Genomic DNA, 19966 nt, shown 5'->3' with positions numbered 1-19966 from the left:
GATGGGGCCAACAAGAGGATTCCATTGGTGACCTATTCTGTCAAGCTCAGCCTGCCTCCTGGTATCAGCTCATTTATCTCAAATTGGGAAAAAAAAAACATGAAAAAGCAAAAAACCTTTGTCCAAATATCAGAACAAACTGTTCAAAGGTACAGGTTGTCTGACAACATCTCTAAACGGAAGCTGTGTTCAGTCCTTACTCATTCTCTTTTTATCATACAGTCAGGGGCTATGTTTCTCCAGTATCCCCAACTGTCTTTTGTTAGCATCTAGGATGACCTCACTGATAAGCTGAGTTTGACATCTAGACTTACAAAAGCATGGAAACAGATAAATGTCCAGCCCAGTGGGAGGTAGACGTGAACCAAGGGAGATTTTGAGAACCCTTACTCAATAGCAAGGGATGCAGTGAGCTGGCATGAGACTGCCTCCTACATGGAGCAGTTACAGGAAACATTTTCCCCTCTTCACAGTTGCCAGGAGTCTTCCATGGGCTGAGGGATGACCCTTTCTTCAAGCACTTCCAGTTGCCTTCTCCCTCCCCGATGCTCCTGTGACATCCTGAGTCATGGATATGTTACTCTCAGTCTCTGCCTTCCCTGACAACCCATTATTAAAGGTAGGCTTGCCACTCATCCTCAGTGGACAAACTAAAAACACATTTAATAGTGAAAAGCAGAGAAAGATTTATGCAGAATAGTCTCATTGAGAGGAGGAAGGAAGAATTCATCTTCCTGGGTCCTGACACAAGGTTTAGGTTTAAGTAGAGAGCAAGAGGTGTTCATGTCTAAGCAATTCTGGATGAGATGTGGCTCAGTCATCACTGTTTCAGCTTCACTATCCTGAAAGGTGGTCTGATGGTGGTGTCTCTTCCAGGGAGACAAGCTCTTCCTGTAGTACCACGCTTCAGCCTTTTCCTCCTGCCAGACAAGACTCCTGGGGAAATTTCAGTCCCTTGGAGCCATCCACTCAATGGTCTGATAGGCAAAGGGACAGTCTCCATCAAATATCTACTTCTGCCAGGATGTCGTATTCAGCGCAGGCTCAGTTGAGATCAGAGCTGCAATAGCACAGCAAGTGCTTAATTCCAGAGGACGGGAGGACGGACATGATCTGCAGAGAGTCCCCGGGCCTGTCCCTCAGCACAGTCTTCATTCTTCCTTCCACTCAAGGTTATGGAGTATATCTTGTGTACAAAACACAGGAGATACAAGCCTATGGCATTTCTTCCCAGAGAGACAAAGCCAATGGCTTGAGCCCTCCTCTAGAGTTTTATTTCTGAGTCTTTTTCAGTGTGTCTCACTCCCAGCATCACTTTCAAGACAAGTGGGTTAGATGTCACAGTCCCATTCCTCACAGAAGAATATGAAGACAGACACCAAGCAACTTTCTCATGGGGTATGAGCAATGGTAGAGTCAGCTTTCAAGTCCGCATCTTCTGACTCACCACCCTCCTGAGTCATCTGACGTCAGAGCCTGGCCTGGGCAGGCCAATCACTGAAGACATCCCCCAACTCTGCCACAGAATCTCTGGGATCCTTGTCTTCCTTGTGCCAGGAGCCCTTCCTGGTAGGAAAGGAAGACTCCCGCACCCTGTGAGAGCCTTCCAGCAGCCTTCAAAGTACTGAAGCCTGAGATCAAAGGAAATATTTTCTGGAACTCAGTATTTGTTCTTGATCTGCTACAAACCTTAATTAGCAACATAAACTTGGTAAAGGCATCAGTTTCCTAACTTGGTTTAACTGCTGTCATTTCTTTTAGTTATAAGTAACCCGGACCAAATATGGGAGAGAGATAAATGAAAACAATAGACTATGTAACACTTTTAGCGCCTGAGTATTTCTGGTAGTACTCACCCAAATTTGTATGCCTGCTGTGCTTTGATGAGTAATGAGTTATGGTGGGAAGTATTTTGGATTCGACTATTAACTTGTGTTCCAGAAAGGGAAGCTTCCCAGATTCCGTGATGCTTGAAATGAGATCAGGCTGACATTGTGATGTAGTCTTTAAATCAGGCATTTTAATAGTATTAAAGCATTCCATCTTTTACAGGGGTCTGTGACACAGGTGTTCCTTTTCTAAGTCAGAGAAGAAATCAAATGGGTTCCCTATGTTCGAACAACCTAGATTTTAATCTGTGAGTGAAGGGGCCAATCTCTGATGTGGTTTAGTGGCTCCTGGTGTCTTCTGACCTTGGGGAAACTGTCCAGCCTTCTCTTTGCTTGAGAACTGAAGAAAGTCATCCTGGAACTTACAGTCTTTGCAAAACCACACATCCAAAGCCAACGGTTTCTGGGGAGGGTGGTCTTATTCCTCAATCTTGCAAACAAGGGTGTGTGTGTGTATGTGTGTGTGTACATTTATCATATGTACTTATCAGTGTGCATGGGTACACATGTGTCTTAGTGATGTTTCTACTGCTGTGCTAAGATACCATGACCAAGGCAACATATAGAAGAAAGAGTTAATTGGGGCTTGCAATTTCAGAGGGTGAGCCCATGACCCTTACGGTGTGGCGCATCACAGGAGGAAGGCAGGCATGGCACTGGAGCAGAAGCTGAGAGCTTATCTGTTGAGACAACAAACATGAGGTAGGGCGAGGGGTGGGGAAATAAATAAATAAATAAATAAAGAAAGAAAGAAAGAAAGAAAGAAAGAAAGAGGTGGGGAACTTTGTGTCTGCCCATCTTCCCAGGCTCTGCATTCTCATCTGTCAGAAGCATTTACTTTAGGGAGAATTCCATGTGGAATTGAAGACCTTGCTGGCCAAGATTTCATTGGCTCTGACCAATGTCTTGTAAAACCCATGTTTGTAGTTGTAGACGTGGACAGTATTTTGGGTTGGTCATTTGAGTTCACCAGATTCCATAATGAATGGTTTCATGATTCTGGTAACAAATGACACGGTAAGACCATGAGCTAAAGTTGGTGCTCCCTACTTGTATTTTTCACTTTCATTTTCATCTTCTTAACGGGCTCCCCGCTGAAACTCTGTAAGGCTAACACAAACGGTAATGTGTTCTTTTTAAGCCAGGGCATGCTCTTAAAACAAGGTAATAAAGGGAGAGAAAACAGCGAGGGAAGGAGGAAGGAGCGTGAAGAGGGGGTGGAAGAGTCAGAGAGGAAAAAACCATGTTCTACATCAGCAAAACTTCTAATGTCAATGTCTGCTCCCTGCCCCAAACAGAGGCAGTTCTGATACCTCAGGCTGCCCCTAGAACTGTCTCCACTGATTCATCCTGTAATAACTCCTCACCAAACCTTTATCTTTAAACAGTCTGCACTGCACAGGCCCCTGACCTGGCCAGACTTTTCTGAAATCTATGGAACACTGCCCCTTGCCATTTCCACCACTGTCATCATCTCTTTGGTTTGGAAACTTCTAAGCTTCTTACTGGAATTTGCTGAGTGAGGTTAAAACCCCAAAAAGCAAAATGGGATCTTGGCATAAATAATCAGTTTTGTTTTAGTGTCACATTCAGAATAAGTTACAATGAAATGGATGGCTTGGTAATGGGGCTCCTAATGATTTCTCTGAAATCTTAATTGAAATGATTACTCTAGAGGAGCTTTGCCAGACGAATAGCATGTAATTTGTAATAGAAACCATTTCAGGGTGGGTTGAAACTTGAGAACAAACATGGTGGGAGCAGGGACTGTGCTGTAGCTTGCAATGAACTTGGCTCTCTTTTTTCTCCCCTTCCCTCCCTCGCTCTTTTCTATTTCCATCCCTTTCTTCCTTCCCATGTCTACTGGTTACAGTAGTCACAGTGAGTGGATGTTTGCTGGCTATTGACACTGGACAGAGACTAACGATTTTTTCCCCTTTGTTTTATTGTATACATTTGACACAATAATAAGAAAAGATAATTTGTCAGGGTCATAGTTTACCATAGTGACTCAAGGTGATCCCCATTCTTTATGAAGGCAGGAATGATCCTTATGATACAGGGGCCTGCATCAAATAGAGATAAAAATAACCTGTCATTCCTTGAGGTCAAACATGTCTTAGAACTATGGAATCCCCCTCAGTTATACAGACCCATCTGCTGAGAGGGATCGTCTCCAAATTTAGATAGTTTGCTTATTTGGGTAAATCTTTGCTTCATTTCCATCAAAAAGTGTCTCCTTTCCAAATCTGGGGGAAAAAAGTAAAACAAAAAAACAAAAAAGAGAAAAGAGAAAGCAAAGACTGGTGAAGAAGCCGAGAAGAAGGATCAGTTTATTGCAATGTTAGTGGTGTTAACATTGAGTGGTTGTTCTCCATTGTAAAGAGCCATCCAGGAGAAGGGAACAGAATAGGCGAATGGCATCTAATTTAAGAGCATTTTCCTTGGAGACTCTTTCACAAAGCCTTTTCCTGGAACCTTCAAACCACTCTCACAAACTGTTTTTTACCATGTTCCAGTCCAGCAGGGGTGAGACGAGGTGGGAGTACAAGATGATTGGGAAAGTCTGTGATACACGGTTAGTGGTTGGGTGAGTGAGACAGTTCCCAAATCGAAATCTGACCAAAGAGACAGTCAGGAGACAGAAGACTAGACCCAGAGCGGTGATTCTGAGATGATTCACTCGGTCGCCACGTACTTCCCACCTTTCCCAGGGGCTGTGGATCTAGTTTGAGGCTTTTGACACTGTAATTAGTAGGCCCTGCTCTTTGGGGGGAGTGTCTTGTCCTACCTATTCCAAATAAGCAGCATGTTCAACCACACTCCAAGCAAATGGTTCTGTTTTGGATTTTCCGGGGAAAAGAGGAATGCACTCTAGGCAGATTGCTTTCCTCTCCTGCGGCACCAGGGTGAGCACCAGGGTGAGCTTCCTAGACAGCTGATTCTCCTTTGAGGTTTGGCAGCTCCAGGCCACCAGCAATGGGGATCAATGCTCCTTCCTTCCTCCTTGAGTCTGAGGCCCTGCGTTCCTCTTCTGCCTTTAACCCATCCACTGGCCCATGAGTGCTGCAGTGTCCTGGCATCTCAAGGGACAAGGAAGCAACAGGACTCGTGAGTGACTCTGGATTCTGGTGAGTTGTTCTGGGCTTTCTCATTCCTGTCCCCCACCCCCCAGCAAGAATTACTGGAGTCCTGCAATCCCTCAGTGGTCACAGCTCTGCTGTCCTAGGGAATCCTGACACTCTTCCTCTCCAGCCATCTGTCTGGGGTCTTTGTTTCTTGGGGAGTAATCTCTTAACTGTCCCCAGTCTACCTGAAGTCCCTTCTGTCTACGCTCCCATTTTCCGTTTGACCAAATTTCCCCCACGGGGCTGGGTAAGTGCATTATAGCAACAATCCATGGTCACATCCTGTCTAACATGCTCCTTGTTTTGGCACTGTATGTGCTCTGTTGAGTCTTTTATGCTTTGTGAGTATTCTTGTATCCCATTACCCCCACTATGTGTGAGACCCTTCACCCTCACTAGGTGTGAGAAACTTCACCCTCACTATGTGTGAGAACCTTAACCCCACTATGTGTGAGAACCTTCACTCCCACTATGTGTGAGACTTTCACTCCCCACTATGTGTGAGAACCTTCTCTCCCCACTATGTTTGAGAACCTTCACCCCCACTATGTGTGAGAACCTCAACCCCCACTATATGTGAGACCTTTCACCCCCATGATGTGTGAGACCTTCATCACCACTATGTATGAGACTCTTCACCCCCACTATGAGTCATACCCTTCACCCCCAGTATGTGTTACACTGCTCACTCCCCATTATGTGTGAGACCCTTCACTTCTACTATGTGTGAGACCCTTCTCCCCTACTCTGTATGAGATTAGTACCATTTAGTGAATGTGGTGGTGATATGTGTATGTGTGAATGTGTGTGTGTGTGTGTGTGTGTGTGTGTGTGTGTGTGTGTGTGTGCAAGTGTGTTATGGTGGTCATGAGAAAGCAGAGGACAACTTGCAGGAATTATCCCCTGCCAACCTGCTGCAGGTTTGGGGGATCAAACTCAGATTGTCAGGTATGGTGACAAACGTCTTTGCTTGTGTGTTATCTGGATGACCCCAACACAACTGTTTCTCATGAGAGTTGCTGCCTTCCTTATTTTTAGGACAGGCAGCTCTCACACAAGTCTTTGCTACTTTCTAACAGCTGCCTAACTCCTTACCCACAGGTTTTAAAATCTCATTTCTTCTCCTTGCTGGTAGCAACTGTCTCCTGTTCCTTGTATCCTTATCTTTCTGTGGCCTCATCCTGCATCATTAATCTTGCCAGGTAGTTCGCTTTCACTGACTTCAACAGAGGCTATGATGTGTCTGTGATTCATCTTGCCTGAGTGTCATGTCTATTCTGTGATTGCATTGCTAGTAATTATTCTATTATATGGGATTGTATGGGGCTGAGCCACTCCCCAAAGCTACTTCTCTAATCCCCAACATTGATGATGTGGGAAGAATCTGATCATCTACCACTCATCAGGAGACTAGGCCCTAGGTTTCAATGCCTTTGATCACATGGGGTGAGTTGCAAAGGGTGTGTGCTTGGTGGAGGAGGTGAGATGGCATTTTCCATAGGCATTTTTACTGTCTGAGTTGTGTGTTGAGTTTGGATGAGAAATGGCAGAGGCCCTGTGAGTTGTGGGAAAACTCAGCACATGATTGCATTCCTATGATTTTCTCCAATTTCTCCTGAATTTTCTCTAGAATATTTAGAAACGCCAGTGTGCTGCAACTCTGCAGAAGCCCGCAAGGACAAGGGACTCTCCTATCTGGAGAGGCTGTTACAAGGGATGTTGTTCTAGTTTGGGTCAGACTTCTAAGACAGGATTCCTCTCGGAGAGAGTGCCATTGGGAGAGGGAATGCGGAGCACCAGCTAAGAAGTTCTGAGTGACTGTGGTACAGAGATAAGCCTAGACATATTGGCTAAGGACTCCTCTGTCTCTGCTGTGCCTGCTGCTTCCTATTGCTCTCTGGGTGGAGTGGCTCTCCTGCAGAATGGAATAGGCAGCAAGAGAAATTCTTGTAGGCGGCAGAACATGAGAGCATGGCCATGTCCTCAGACCATTCTGTTTCAGATTTATGAGTTCTCAGAAGCCAGAGACAGGCTTGCCTAAGCTACATACCTAAATGCTTTCTAGGAAATACCTTGTTAGGATGCCGGATTTTCCCTCCGGCACTGAGTCTTATGGGACACCCATTGCACCCATCTGCCATTTCATCACCAACAAAAGTCCTCGGGTGGCATGTTACCATGCACAAAGGAGTTCCTAGAGGCTGCTACTTACTGTCTGTCATTTGGAACACTCATTCACTCTTACTAAAGGAAATTAAGAATAGAGCATAATTGTGTGATATGGGGAGCTTGGAAAACCTGTCTGTTCTGTTCAGCCACTGTAAGACTGTGTGACTAGGAAACTCATCTCTTTTGCACTCTCAGAGCTCTTTTGTATTTTTTCTGTTTTCCCTCCCTCCCTGTTTTTCCTTTATAACAGATTGATAGGGAATCACTCTGCCAATGACCTATAGCCACAGTCTAAATACCTTCCTCTTTTTTTGTTCATTTTTTAAGTTAATTTTTTACATCCCAATACCAGTTCCCCTTCCTTCCTTTCCTCCCAAATCCTCCACTCTCCCCTCCTCCCATCTACTCCATGGAGAGGGTAAGGCCTCCCCTAGGAAGTCTACTAAGTCTGTCCCATCATCTAGTTGAGGCAGGACGAAGGCACCTCTCCACCCCACACCCCTGTGTCTAGGCTGGGCAAGGTATCTCTCCATATGGAATGGGCTCCACTAAATCAGTTTGTGCATTAGTGTTAGATCTTGGACCCACTGCCAGTGGTCTCATATATTGTTCCAGTCACACACCATTGTCACCTATATTAAGAGAGTCTAGTTCTGTCTTATGCAGGTTTCCCATTTGTCAGACCTGAGTCAGTGATCTCTAACTAGCTCAGGTCAGCTGATTCTGTGGATTTCCCCATCATGGTCTTGACTCCTTTGTTTATATTATCACTCCTCCCTCACTTTGATTGTACTCCAGGAGCTTGGTCCAAGGTTAGTAGTGGATTTCTGCATCTGCTTCCATCTGTTTCTGGAAGAGGGTTCTGGCTTCTCTGGGGTTATGGATTGTAGGCTTGGTATCTTTTGCTTTATGTCTGAAATACCTTCCTCTTATTTTTCTCTTTTTGAAGAAAAAGAAAAAAAAAACAGAGCAAGTACTTTGGATGATTCAAGGGAGCACAGTCATTTAAAATGCCCACCAGACTTCGTGGTTTTCAGGTCTTTAAGGAGATATGCAAAGTAACACACATGGCTCCAGAAATCACCCAGAGTGGTTCACTTGGGGAGAACTAAAACCAATGCCCTCTATTAAAAATGACTGGGGTTGAATAGAGACAAGGGGAAACAGGGAGAGAGAATTTCCCAGTACCTTGTGTTAGTGAAGTGTCTCTTCACAGGGGTTCCTCAATTCCATTGACTTTTTCTGACATTGTTGAGACTGTTCTGGGGCTGCCAGAACAAATCCCACAAGCTGGGTGGCTGGAATAACAGGACTGTACGTTCTCACAGTTGCAGAGGCTAGGACACTGGGTGAAGACACGGGAAGGGATGGTTCTGGAGGCTCGAAGGCAGGGTTATGTCTGCACTTCCCCCCCCAACACACCACTGGGCTGTCAGCAATCCTTGTGTTAGAGACCTGACGTTCCAGTCTTTGCCTCTGTTGTTCCATGGCATATCGCTCTGCTTCTCCAAATGACCTCTGCTCAGAAGGACAGCAGTCACATGGGACCAGGACTCTCCACGACCTCCTTTTAACTTGATTCCATCTGCTAAGACCCTCTTTCCAAACAGCACCACACTCACAGGACGGGGCAGTTGGGGTGTTCGTGCTGTTTGGAATGCTATCCAGACCACAGCTCTGGTGAACAGAAATGGTCCCTTGGCCCCGGAGAATTGGGAAGTTTTCTGTGAGAACAATGCCTCCAATGGCAGGGAAGGCCAGCCAACAGCAAGCTCTGTGGCATCCTCAATCGCACATAGCATGAGCTTTGTGTGGCATTTCTATCCTGGTTTCCGTTTTTCTTGTCCTGGCCCTTGGGCGTTCAACTCCTAGTCTAAGAATTTATTTTTTAGTTTAACGAATAATTTATATGTTTTGAAAATGACTAATAAAAAACCCCAATTTGGACTGAATCAGAGCATGAGTTTTTTGTCTCGGGCATGCTATTTTTCTTCACATGCATCTGATTCAGCTACAAGGAAAGTGCCTACTTGGCCTTTTTTTTTTTTTTTTTTTTTTTTTTTCCCATCACAGCAACCCTTTCCACACGGAGATTGTGTCCTCACTCAGCTGCAGCTGGCAACATGGGACAGACACATTTGAAATGAAACCCCCTCCACTCCTAAACCTTACTTTTAAGTATCTGTGAATTGTCTACGTCTTATTGTTTTCTAGTGTCAGCAGAGGTGGGGTGGGGTGACAGTGGGGTGGGGGTAGCCTGAGAGCAGGCTGTTTTCACCAGGGCAGAGCCACAAATCTGACATTTACAAGACCCTTGTGTTATCTCGGTCCTGAAGTCTTGCACGCATTCTTGGGCTGGCTTGGGTTTCCTGCTGGCATCCACACTGACCTTAGCTGGGGCCAAATCTGCACACTTGAGTCAGCTACTTTTTAGCTACTGAGGCCAGAAAATGATTTTTTTTTCAGGAGTTCCTTGTGAAATCGTTTTGCTAAGTCTGAGGCACGTTGGCATGTCATTTTTCAGAAACAGTTCCTTTTGGGCAGTTAGTAAGATGACTCATGTTTACCCAAATTAGGGGTTTTGACTTTGTTGTGGAGGGTTTTTTAAACTACAGTTCCCCCTAGCGGCATCTGTGGTACTCATGGTTGCTCTGGATGATCGATTTTTCATGGTTTGGCTACATTGGGTCCAAAGACTTTGCCTCTTGCTTTAGTTTCATTTACCCACAAGTATAGCTCAGCAGTGGACTTGCTCAGGATTGAAGTGTGTGGATGTAAAACTCCATGCACAAACCCTGAAATCTATCTTCCTCCTCAGAGGAGAAAGGAAATGGGAAATGGGAAATGGGTGTGTGAGGACATAGCCATGGAGATGCGATGGCATGATGTAGATTCAGAACTGACCACCTAAATGGACGAGCTTTTGGGAGCAGACCCTTGTGTCTCTGGCGTGCTGTGTAGACACCTCTGTAAAAGCGTGTGTTTAGAACCAGAGCCGAGGGGACATTGTGTGTAAGGGGATGTTGTGTTCCCTGCTGGCCTCGGTTTGTGGAGGCTTTCCAGACCCTTGGTACCCGCCCCCACACCAGCATGTGCCCTCCCTATGTGAATCCCTACAGACAGCTGGAACGTGTCTCATATTCGAGACTTCAGGCGAAAGAGTTCGCAGTCTCCGAGGAAGGAAATTTACAGACCCCCTGTGTTCACCGAGTTAGACCTGGGAAGATGATAAAATCACGTGGTTGAATTTCTTGTGTTACAAAATTGATAATTAGCCTCAAAGAGGCAAAGGGCAGCTGGAGGTTCATCGAGACTGTAAGGGTGATGGTAGGTATGAGCCATGCAATCCAGTGTCCCAGTAGGTGGGTAGGTGATCTGGGACTCCATGCGTGTCACTCCTAACCCTAACACCCTGACATCCTGTAAAGCATAACATCTCCGGGTAATGTCAATAGTGTGCCTACCTGTCCTGAGAGGAGTCAATATCAACAGTTCCCCTTTTGAGAGTCTTGGTTGGACTTGAGTCCCTTAATTTGATGGTCAACCTCTTCCCCCTCAGGCTCACACTCTTTATCACTGTTTAAAGGTTTTGTTGGGCTGTGGAGATGGCTGAGGGGACTCAGTGATTGCTTTGAAAGTTCATGGACCTGATATCGGATCCCCCAGGGGTCATGAAAAGTAGGCTATCTGTAACCCCAGATTCCCAGGGCAAGATGCAAAGCTGAGACTGGAGGATTCCGAGGAGCTTCAGGTCATTTGGTTTTGTGTTTGCAACAGAGCACAACAAGGGGAGGCTGTCTCATGAAGGAAGGAGTCAGGGCCGGTTGCCAGGCACAGACCTCTGACTTTTACACATACATTCATGCTTCCCTCATGCAAACATATGTCCACACACATCACTCATACATATGTACACACACAAGATAAAAAAGAATTAGAAGGCTTTATTCTAAATATATTTGTTTGGCATTTTTCTAGACTTGATGTCTTTTGGCATGTTTTGTTTCAGCTGGTCTACAGAACTCTATGACCAACACAGCAAAGCCTTTGGGGTTAATGTTCTTGTTTCTCTCGTGTGAATGCAGATGCTGTCCTTCAGTCTGCTGTTTGTGTCCTGAACTTCTGAATTTGTCTTTAGTCATTTGGCTACTGGTTTCAGATAGCAGAGATATAGAAAGTTGAACATGCCCTCTAAAGATATGCCCCCAGCCTAATCTCCAGAATTCATGGACATCTGCAAACGTAAAGAATTGAGCTTACCAATTTTTTTTTTTTTTTCGAGACAGGGCTTCTCTGTGTAGCTTTGGAGCCTATCCTGGCACTCACTCTCGAGACCAGTAAAGCTCCCAAATTCTTGATAACTTGTGTGGGTCCTAAATCCATGACAAGAACCCTCATAAAAGACACTGTGACATGAAGGAGGGAGAGATCAGCTTGGTGTGACCAGGAGCCAAGAAATGCTGATGGCTTCTGGAAATACTGATGGCCAGGAAGTGTTAATGAGAGAGAGGTAATGTTGTGGAAGGTTTCTTGTCCCACCAGGTCCCCACCAGGTCCTGCTGCCCTTCTCAGTCCCAAATAAACACACAGACACTATGTTAGTTATTAAACTATTGGCCGATGACTAGGGCTTCTTATTGGCTAACTCTGTCTTAATTATTAACCCATAATTACTAATCTACATGGCCTTATCTTATCAGAGGACACCTGGTACATCCTCTCCTCCTGGTCCCCACATGGCGACTATTTCATGGTCTTCCTCTGCCTACCTTTCCCAGAATTCTCCTTGTCTCCTTGTCCTGCCTATCTTCTATAGTGGGAAATTACCAATACGGAGCAAAGTAGAAATATAAGGGTATTTAATAGGGAAAAGCCTTACTTACAGAGGAGCAACCTAGCCAGCTGGCGTGGCAGCAGTCTGTCCAGCAAGTACAAAAGTGAAACCGAAAGAGAAAACGAAGTCCCATGCAAGTATGGCTCTACGTCACCCTGACCACTCCCTTGCAATCGTGGTCAGGCACACCTGTAGCCAGCCCCTAAGTAGGCGTGGCTACAGCTTCCCCTACAATCTTCCTCCATCATTGGCCAAACAGTGTTTTACAACTAATAATGGAAACATATATGCAGAAGGACATCTCCCATCAAGGGAAGGAGACATTTTCTCCAGCACAGCTATGCTGACACCTTGGCTTGTAGCCTCCAGGTCTGGGGGAATATTTTTGTTGCTTTGAGCAACCAAGTTGCTGGAACTTGTTACAGCAGCCACAGAAGGCTGCAGGAGTCTTCAATGTTCTGAGACTGTGTTCCACACATTTCCTGATACCTGACGGTCATAATTTTCATATTTGATGTTATTTCCAACTGACAACATTAGACAATTATTACATATATGTATGTATGTATGTGTGAAAGTATGTATATGTAATACATGTGGAAGCCAGAGAATCTTGCAGGAATTGGATCTTTTGTTGCACATGTGGGTTGTGGGTATGGAACTCATATCATCAGACTTGGTGGCAAGTGCCTTTACCCCTGTGCCATCTTGCTGTGTCCTCCCAAGCCCCACATCTTGAGTTATTAACCTCAGTCAGGCTGTGCATTTTACTCATTGCATTTTCTTCATGGAATTTCAGTCACGCAATGGGTTGGCATGTGGTACTTTATCAGTTATGACTGCCAGTTCGTGTCAAGCACTGGAGACCTGTGTGTCTTTATCAGCCAGCTGAAAAGAAATAGACTTATTTAGCCTCATGAATTCTAGAACAAAGTGCTAGGGAGTGTTGAGAATGGAACAGTGATGTCTTAAAAGGAATCAGAGCCAAGCAGTGCCTTTGAGCAATGGCACAGCATCTCCTTTAAAAGATGCTCACATGATATACTTCAATTCCAGTGTTTAGGAGGCTGTTGTGCGATGGTCTGAGTTCCAGGACAGCCTGGGATGCATATTTAACTCTGTCTCAAAAATAAAACAAAATAATAAAACAGCAGAAACAAATGCAAGCAAAGTCAAAGAAAACAGAGCTGCAGTAGAGTAGATGTAATCTCAAAAGCTGTTGGAGTCAAATCCTGCATGCCACATTTTCTCAGAGAGAAAAACAAACAAGTGAACAAACAATTTTTATCTCAGGGTCATTACTTCACTGAAGAAGGAAAACAGAATATTAATATTATTATTTTTTTGTGTGGGATCCTATTTTGTTTTTGTTGGGGTATTGAACCTAGGGCCATTGGCATGCCATACACATGTTCTACCACCACCCTCCAACCTAATCATTTCTATACAAAGAAAACTCAGGTTCAAAAATCTCATATCCAAAGAGGACTCGTAGAGTGTCTTGTTCACACTGGAGAATCTCTTGTCTCTTAGATTTATGACACAATGTTGAAATTTACCAAGTCGATGAAATTCAGCCAAGAAGAAAAGGACATTATTATTTTAAGGAGAGAAATTTCTTTTTTTACTTAAAAATAGATTTTTTATACAGTAAATTCCAATTGTGTTTTCTTCTCCCTACTCCCAGATCTTCCCCACCCACCCAAACCATATCCTTTATTTCTCTTTCTTATTATAATACAAACAGGCATCTAAGATAGTCATAATGACAAAATAAAATAAGGTAAAATAAAAGCAAACAGCCAGGCATGGTGGCACACGCCTTTAATCCCAGCACTCAGAAGGCAGAGGCAGGAGAATCTCAGAGTTTGAGGCCAGCCTAGTCTACAGAGCAAGTTCTCAGATAGCCTGGCCTACACAGAGAAACCCTGTCTCAAAAAAAAAAAAAAAAACAAAAAAAAACTCCAAAAATAAAAATACAAGCAAACAAACAAAACAGAATAGAGCAAAAAATAAGAGAAAGAGAGAGCGCCAAAGAAGAAGCACAAGAAACACACATAGACAGAGACAGACACATTCAAACACACAGAAAACACATAAAAGCAAAATTGGAAACCAGAAGATGTAAGCAAAAAATCTGTAAGGTTGAAAATAAACAAACAAACAAATAAATAAATAAAACAAAAATCCAAGCCAAAACAACAACAAAAACCAGACAAAGCACTGTGGGACCAAAAAAACCTTCCCAAAATACCACCAAGTTTTTGTTGGCCATCTACTTACTGCTTGTCACCGGGCCTGGCCTTAAGTGTGGTTTGCATACCGAGTGGAAACTAATTTTTCCTTTGTGACCGGTTATCCATTGGAGTTAACTTCTGAGTTAAGGGTGGGGGACTCTATAAGCCCTGTGCATGCTGCCACAATCTGTGAGTTCACAGCATCAGTCCTGCTGTGTCTAGAGGACCTTGCTTCCCAGAGTGTCCTTCACCCAATCTGGCTCTAACAGTCTTTCTGCTTCCTCTGTCACAGCATTCTCTGAGCCCTCAGGGGACGGTTTTGATGGAGACATCCCATTTAGACTGAGTGTTCCAGGGTCTCTCATTCCCTGCTCACTGCCCACCTATGAGCCTCTGAATTTGTTCCCATCTATTGCAGGAGAAACCTAAGCCTAGAAATCTCTTAAGGGGAAACGATTTCCTATCAACAGAACAGCTTTTACGTTCCCCATGAATTCTAGAAGCACATTTCCTTCCTATGGTTGTGCACAAGGTATTGCTGGTCACAGGACATATCTTAACTCTGACACTTGCTGTTTTTAGATTGTTAGATTGTTCTTAGATTGTTCATGAGAACACTCCTCTGGCTTAGTGTTCTTTACAGGGTAGAAACCAACCAAATGAGTGCCCGTGGTATTTCTTGAATGAGTCTGCCACCTCGTGGCTGTTTGGAAAACCAGCCCGGGTAAATGAGATCCATACACGAAAATAGGGAACCAGTCCGAAATAGATGTGTTTGTAAACTGAGGAGCGCAGGGCTCCCAAACTGGTAAAGTTCTCTACACGAAGGAAGCTTAGGGCATGGATTACATGAGCTGAAATGTGATGGTGCAAACGGAGACTTCTTACCGCCACTGCTGCTGTTCAAGCTTCCGCTGGTGAGGCCAGAAGATTGGCACAGGAAAACAAAAGAAGCCCTTAGGATTAAAAAAGAAAGCTGGAAGGCAGGTGTGGCCGTGCATGCCTTTAATCCGAGCACCTGGAATGGAGAGGCAGGTGGATCTCTAAGAGTGAGCCCCTATGTCAATAAAACAAAACAAAATAACAAAAACAACCCCAAACAAGTACATACACAAATAAACAAAATGCTAGAAATATTATTGGTTACAACAAATATGTAATAACATGTATGTAATAATTAATTTCAATTTTTGTTGTTTTTCCAGAAAGGGTCTTTCTGTAGCTTTGGAGGTTGTCCTAGAACTCACTCTGTAGACCAGGCTGGCCTTGAACTCACAGAGATCTCATTGTCATGTCTTTTTGTTTTGTCTTGTGACACACTGAGTTAAACTAGGGTCATTTGTGGCCATACACTCATTTGAGCCTGGCACTCAGGTGAAGATAGTGGCTGCCTCTCCACTCAGAATCCACTAGAGGGGATTGTGGAGGAAAGAGGAGGGGAAGGGAAGGGAGGGGAGGGGAGAGGGCGGGGATTGTCTCTGAGTCCCTCATGATCCGTGATTGCCAGATACAAACCCCAGTCCATGATGAAGCAACAACTCTTTTCTTTTATTATTATGCTTTAATTAGGGTTACTTACAGGAACATGGAGAACTTACTGATGGCCACACTCCCTAAGCAAATATCTTAGCTGCCTTTAGATCCTTGGGGAGGGGCAGGTCCTCCTTAGGGAGAGGCAGGTCCTCAGGAGCTCCTTCATCCACAGCCTCCGCTATCTGCATTCCTCTGAAACTGCCCTCCCACATCCACTCATCACCTCTAGTTCCAAACCTTCCTTTCTTCAGCTCATCCTGTTTCTCAGCTTTGGACTTAGAGGACCACTGCTCCTCTCTTCCTCGCTCCAGTGAGCCTTAGAGGTTCAGAATGCTTGTCCCCTGTGCTCAGCATCTGCTTTCTCCTCTGCATCCTTACAGGGATGGCTCTCTTCAGTCGGGCATCAGCTTCATGCTAGGAGATGCTGCTGTCCCTGAGCATTTATCACAAACTGGCTCCCCATTTGATGTCCACCACTTCTCAGAGAGAAATGACTATCTGGGAATGACCTCACTGCCGCAAGAGCCTTCTCCACTTGGTGATGGCTGAATCTCTATTGTTCAGCCTTAGTTTCTGACTCTCTAGACACATTCAGTTTGTGTGTTCTCAAAATCCATATGGTAGTAATCACCTCAGTTCATCTGTGGGTGTCTTAGTTATTTTTTGGGTACTGTGTGATAGAATGCCATGACCAAAAGCAACTTCAATGGAGAAATGGCTTATATCTGGCATATGGTTCTGAGGGATGCAGTCCATGAAAGAAGGCAGTAGGTAAAGAAGGCAACTTAAATAATTAGCTTCATCTCAAGTTTATGTAGAGGCAGTACCTGCAAAACTTCTATAGTCGTTTTTCAGCATCTCCTTGGCCCACACTCCTCTTCTCATTGGAGAAAGTGTGTGTGTGTGTGTGTGTGTGTGTGTGTGTGTGTGTGTGTGTGTGTGTGTGTGTCCCTATTCTCCATTCTCTAAGAGCACTGTAGCATCCCTTATGCTAAGGGGGCTCCACAGGGATGATAGATTCATTATCTTCCAGCCTCGATCTCGAAGTTCCCAAAAGGTATTTAGGATACTTCTGAGTCCATCCAGCTAGTGAATGTCCCTTAAAAAATACTTCTGGAAGACTCCCCTGAAAATCCTGACTACAAGCATGAAGAAATAAACCTAGAAGAACTACAAGACGTGATGTATATTTTATTTTTTTAGTTTTTTATTTTTTATATATTTGAATTACAAGCAAGATTGAATATTTTAACTGCTCAAAAACAAAACAACAAAAATCATCTTTGGCTGACTTGTAATCACTGCCCAGTCTATACTTGTATTAATGTAGAGATGCATATTACTTTTAAAAGTTTATGCATTTTCAGAGCAAGGGGACCAGACACCAATAAAAATGGATTGCCCAGATGATCTTGCATCCAGAACAGTTTTAAGGCTGCTGGCTGAGATGATTCAGCCTTAGACTACTCTAGCCAAAACTTAACAATTATCCTGATTTTTCTCAAGGTTTCTTTAAAGATTCCAGTGCACCCAGACAACAGAAAGCAGTTGAGGAAAAACAACTCCCATATATCCCAAAGATTGGTTATAGATGTTTGCTATCATTAAAGGGGAGTAGTTACAAATTATTATGGGTCTTAGTAAAAGAGAAAGCTAATTGAGAGTTAAATTCAAAGATCTCTTTCTAAAGGAAAAAAGGGGGTAGATTATTCAATCTACTTTTAAACTAAAAGAACAACTACTAGTCTTAAAAATTTTACATTGGTATGGATTCTGGTTTATTGATACAAATTTAAACTTATTTTTGCTATTATATATATTATAATATATATATGTGTGTGTTTCTACCTTTGTTTGTGGTATTGTGCTTATGCAACTTATTTAAAAATGTAACATATAATTAAGAAATACAACCTGGGTGGTGCATGCTTTTAATTCCAGCACTTGGGGGGGCAGAGGCAGGTAGATCTCTGTGAGTTCAAAGCCAACCTTGTCTACAAGAGCTAGTTCCAGGACAGCTAGGGCTACACAGATAAACCCTGTCTTGAAAAAAAGAAAAAAAAATACAGGTTAATATTAATCATCTATAATAATCAAACTTATACTCATATTGGTGTGTTTTCAAGGTTAAACATATATTTAGGTAGTTGGTCTTCAAACACTTTAAAGACCCACAGAATATGGCATTTAATATGCTTAATAACTTAAGGCTTTTCATGACAGTGAGACACATCTATTCCTGACAGCACCCATTTACTTCAAAAGAAGATGATGGACATCAAAGAACCACCGTAAAGAGTTTACTTTCTTTATGGCAAAGCTAGCCATTTGGGCAAAGAAACTGCCCTTGCCTCAATTGCTGACATTATACTGTCCAAATTGGACCAGCAGGATGGAAAAAAGAAGTAGCTGCCAAATTTTGTCAAGACAAGGTAGGAAAGTCCTTCAACATTCCTTGCTTCTCGAAAATGTCTGTCAGATATACGAGGCGTGTAGGCCAAAGTTAGATGCCCCAATGTTACAAAAGAACCTAGGGTAATTGTCCAGGCAGCCAGAGGTCCCTGCCAGTAGGTAACATTTCACCATTCTGGAGCCGTTGATGGAGTTAAAAACAAAATAATTAATTTTCCTTAACTAATTTCCTTAACTAATTTCCTTAACTAATAAAACTTAGTTAACTTCATAACTAAGTTTTCCTTAGTTATGATAAGAAGGTAAGTTAGACATGAAATTTTAGAGTCACAAAATAAGATAGGTAATAAAATATTTTCTCTGATTTCATCAAATATAAATGGATTGGCTACTATAACTGTACTTCTCACTTGATAACTGTTTTGTTGTATAAAATTTTACTATGTCAAAGTTAAAACCTTCCTTTTTTCATTTAGACAAAAAGGGCGAATGGTGTGGAATAATCTTTCTGTACAGGGTGTAAATTACACTGTGATTGGCTTAATAAAGAAGCTAACTGGCCAATAGCTGGAAAGGCAGGAGAACCAGACTAAGTGCACTGAAAGAAAAGCAGAATGAGAGGAGTCACCAGCAAGACACGGAGAGGCAATAGGAGGGGCAGGTTGAAAGAGAGGTAATACCACGAGGCAGAATGTAGATTAATAGAAATGGATTAATTTAAGTTGTAAGGGCTAGTTAGTAATAAGCCCAAGCTAATGAGTGAGCATTTATAATTAATATTGAGGTTCTGTGTTGGTAATTTGGGAACTGGTGGGTGGGAAAGCAGTTTAGACCAGAGGAATTTGGAAAGGATAATCTCTAACTTGTTGAACTGCTTGCAGGCTGTGCTCCAGGTTCCCGGATGTTGTGATGTCACCCATTCTGGGTGGGGCTTTGGTGATGCAGCTCTCTTTGCCTCATTTTTACTCCTGTAAATAAATCATCACCTGTACTTTTGTAAGTAACCCCAATAAAACTCATTGGCTAGCCAAGTTGGACTTTGGTATTATATAATTTGTTCTGTCATGGAATCCCTATGCTGCGTCTCCCCAGGAGAAGTTTTGTCATACAGCAGAAGGAATTTGCACAAAGCTGAAAATCTAGAAAGCAGAGGCTAAATTAGGGATTTAACTCATCCTCTAACAGCCAAACCTGTTTACTTAAGTCCCAAGATGCTCCATCTCTCTAGCCATGCTTTCATGGAGAAGAGTGGGTATCTCAGAGAGCCACTCTTTACACACACACACACACACACACACACACACACACACACACACACACACACACAGACAGAGAGACAGAGAGAGAGAGAGAGAGAGAGAGAGAGAGAGAGAGAGAGAGAGAGAGAACTACTGTGTATAAATATAATCAATTCTGCCATTGAAAAAGATGATTGAAAGGATGGACAGTTAGAAATTTTTGATTCACCGAACTGGTAAGAACACTTTCACAAGAGACTCAGATTACTAATTAAGCTAAGTAAGGCGCAAATAATGAATCAGCATTGGAAAAATGAGGCCTCATCTACTGGTAATGAAATGTACCATCAATCTCAGCTGTGAATTCTAAGAGATGCAATAATGACTAGCCTGGTAAGACATGCCTACTGGCGCAATAGTGGTATGAATGTCAGAGAGCAACCCACCACTCTTTGATTGGATCTAAGTCACACTCCACAAGGTGAAACCCATTCCTGTCACTAATTATTGGGGCCAAGAACCTGTG

The 19966-nt window shown here is 43.4% G+C and overlaps 1 long non-coding RNA gene across 2 annotated transcripts; it reads left to right on the top strand.

The window, feature by feature from the left end:
• Positions 1-4566: 4566 nt before the first annotated feature.
• LOC107978951 lies at positions 4567-19233 on the top strand. Of its 2 annotated transcripts, XR_003482122.2 has the most exons (3): positions 4567-5020; positions 18037-18222; positions 19084-19233. It is a non-coding gene; the product is annotated as an uncharacterized LOC107978951 (long non-coding RNA). The 2 variants fall into 2 exon arrangements; XR_004768582.1 differs by lacking the exon at positions 4567-5020 and having other exon boundaries at positions 18018-18222.
• The last annotated feature ends 733 nt before the right edge of the window (positions 19234-19966 follow it).

This window comes from Cricetulus griseus, chromosome 2, assembly GCF_003668045.3.
Source record: "Cricetulus griseus strain 17A/GY chromosome 2, alternate assembly CriGri-PICRH-1.0, whole genome shotgun sequence".
NCBI lineage: Eukaryota > Metazoa > Chordata > Mammalia > Rodentia > Cricetidae > Cricetulus > Cricetulus griseus.
The sequence above is the reverse complement of the archived record's forward strand: the minus strand, read 5'-3'. Positions and strand labels throughout refer to the sequence as shown.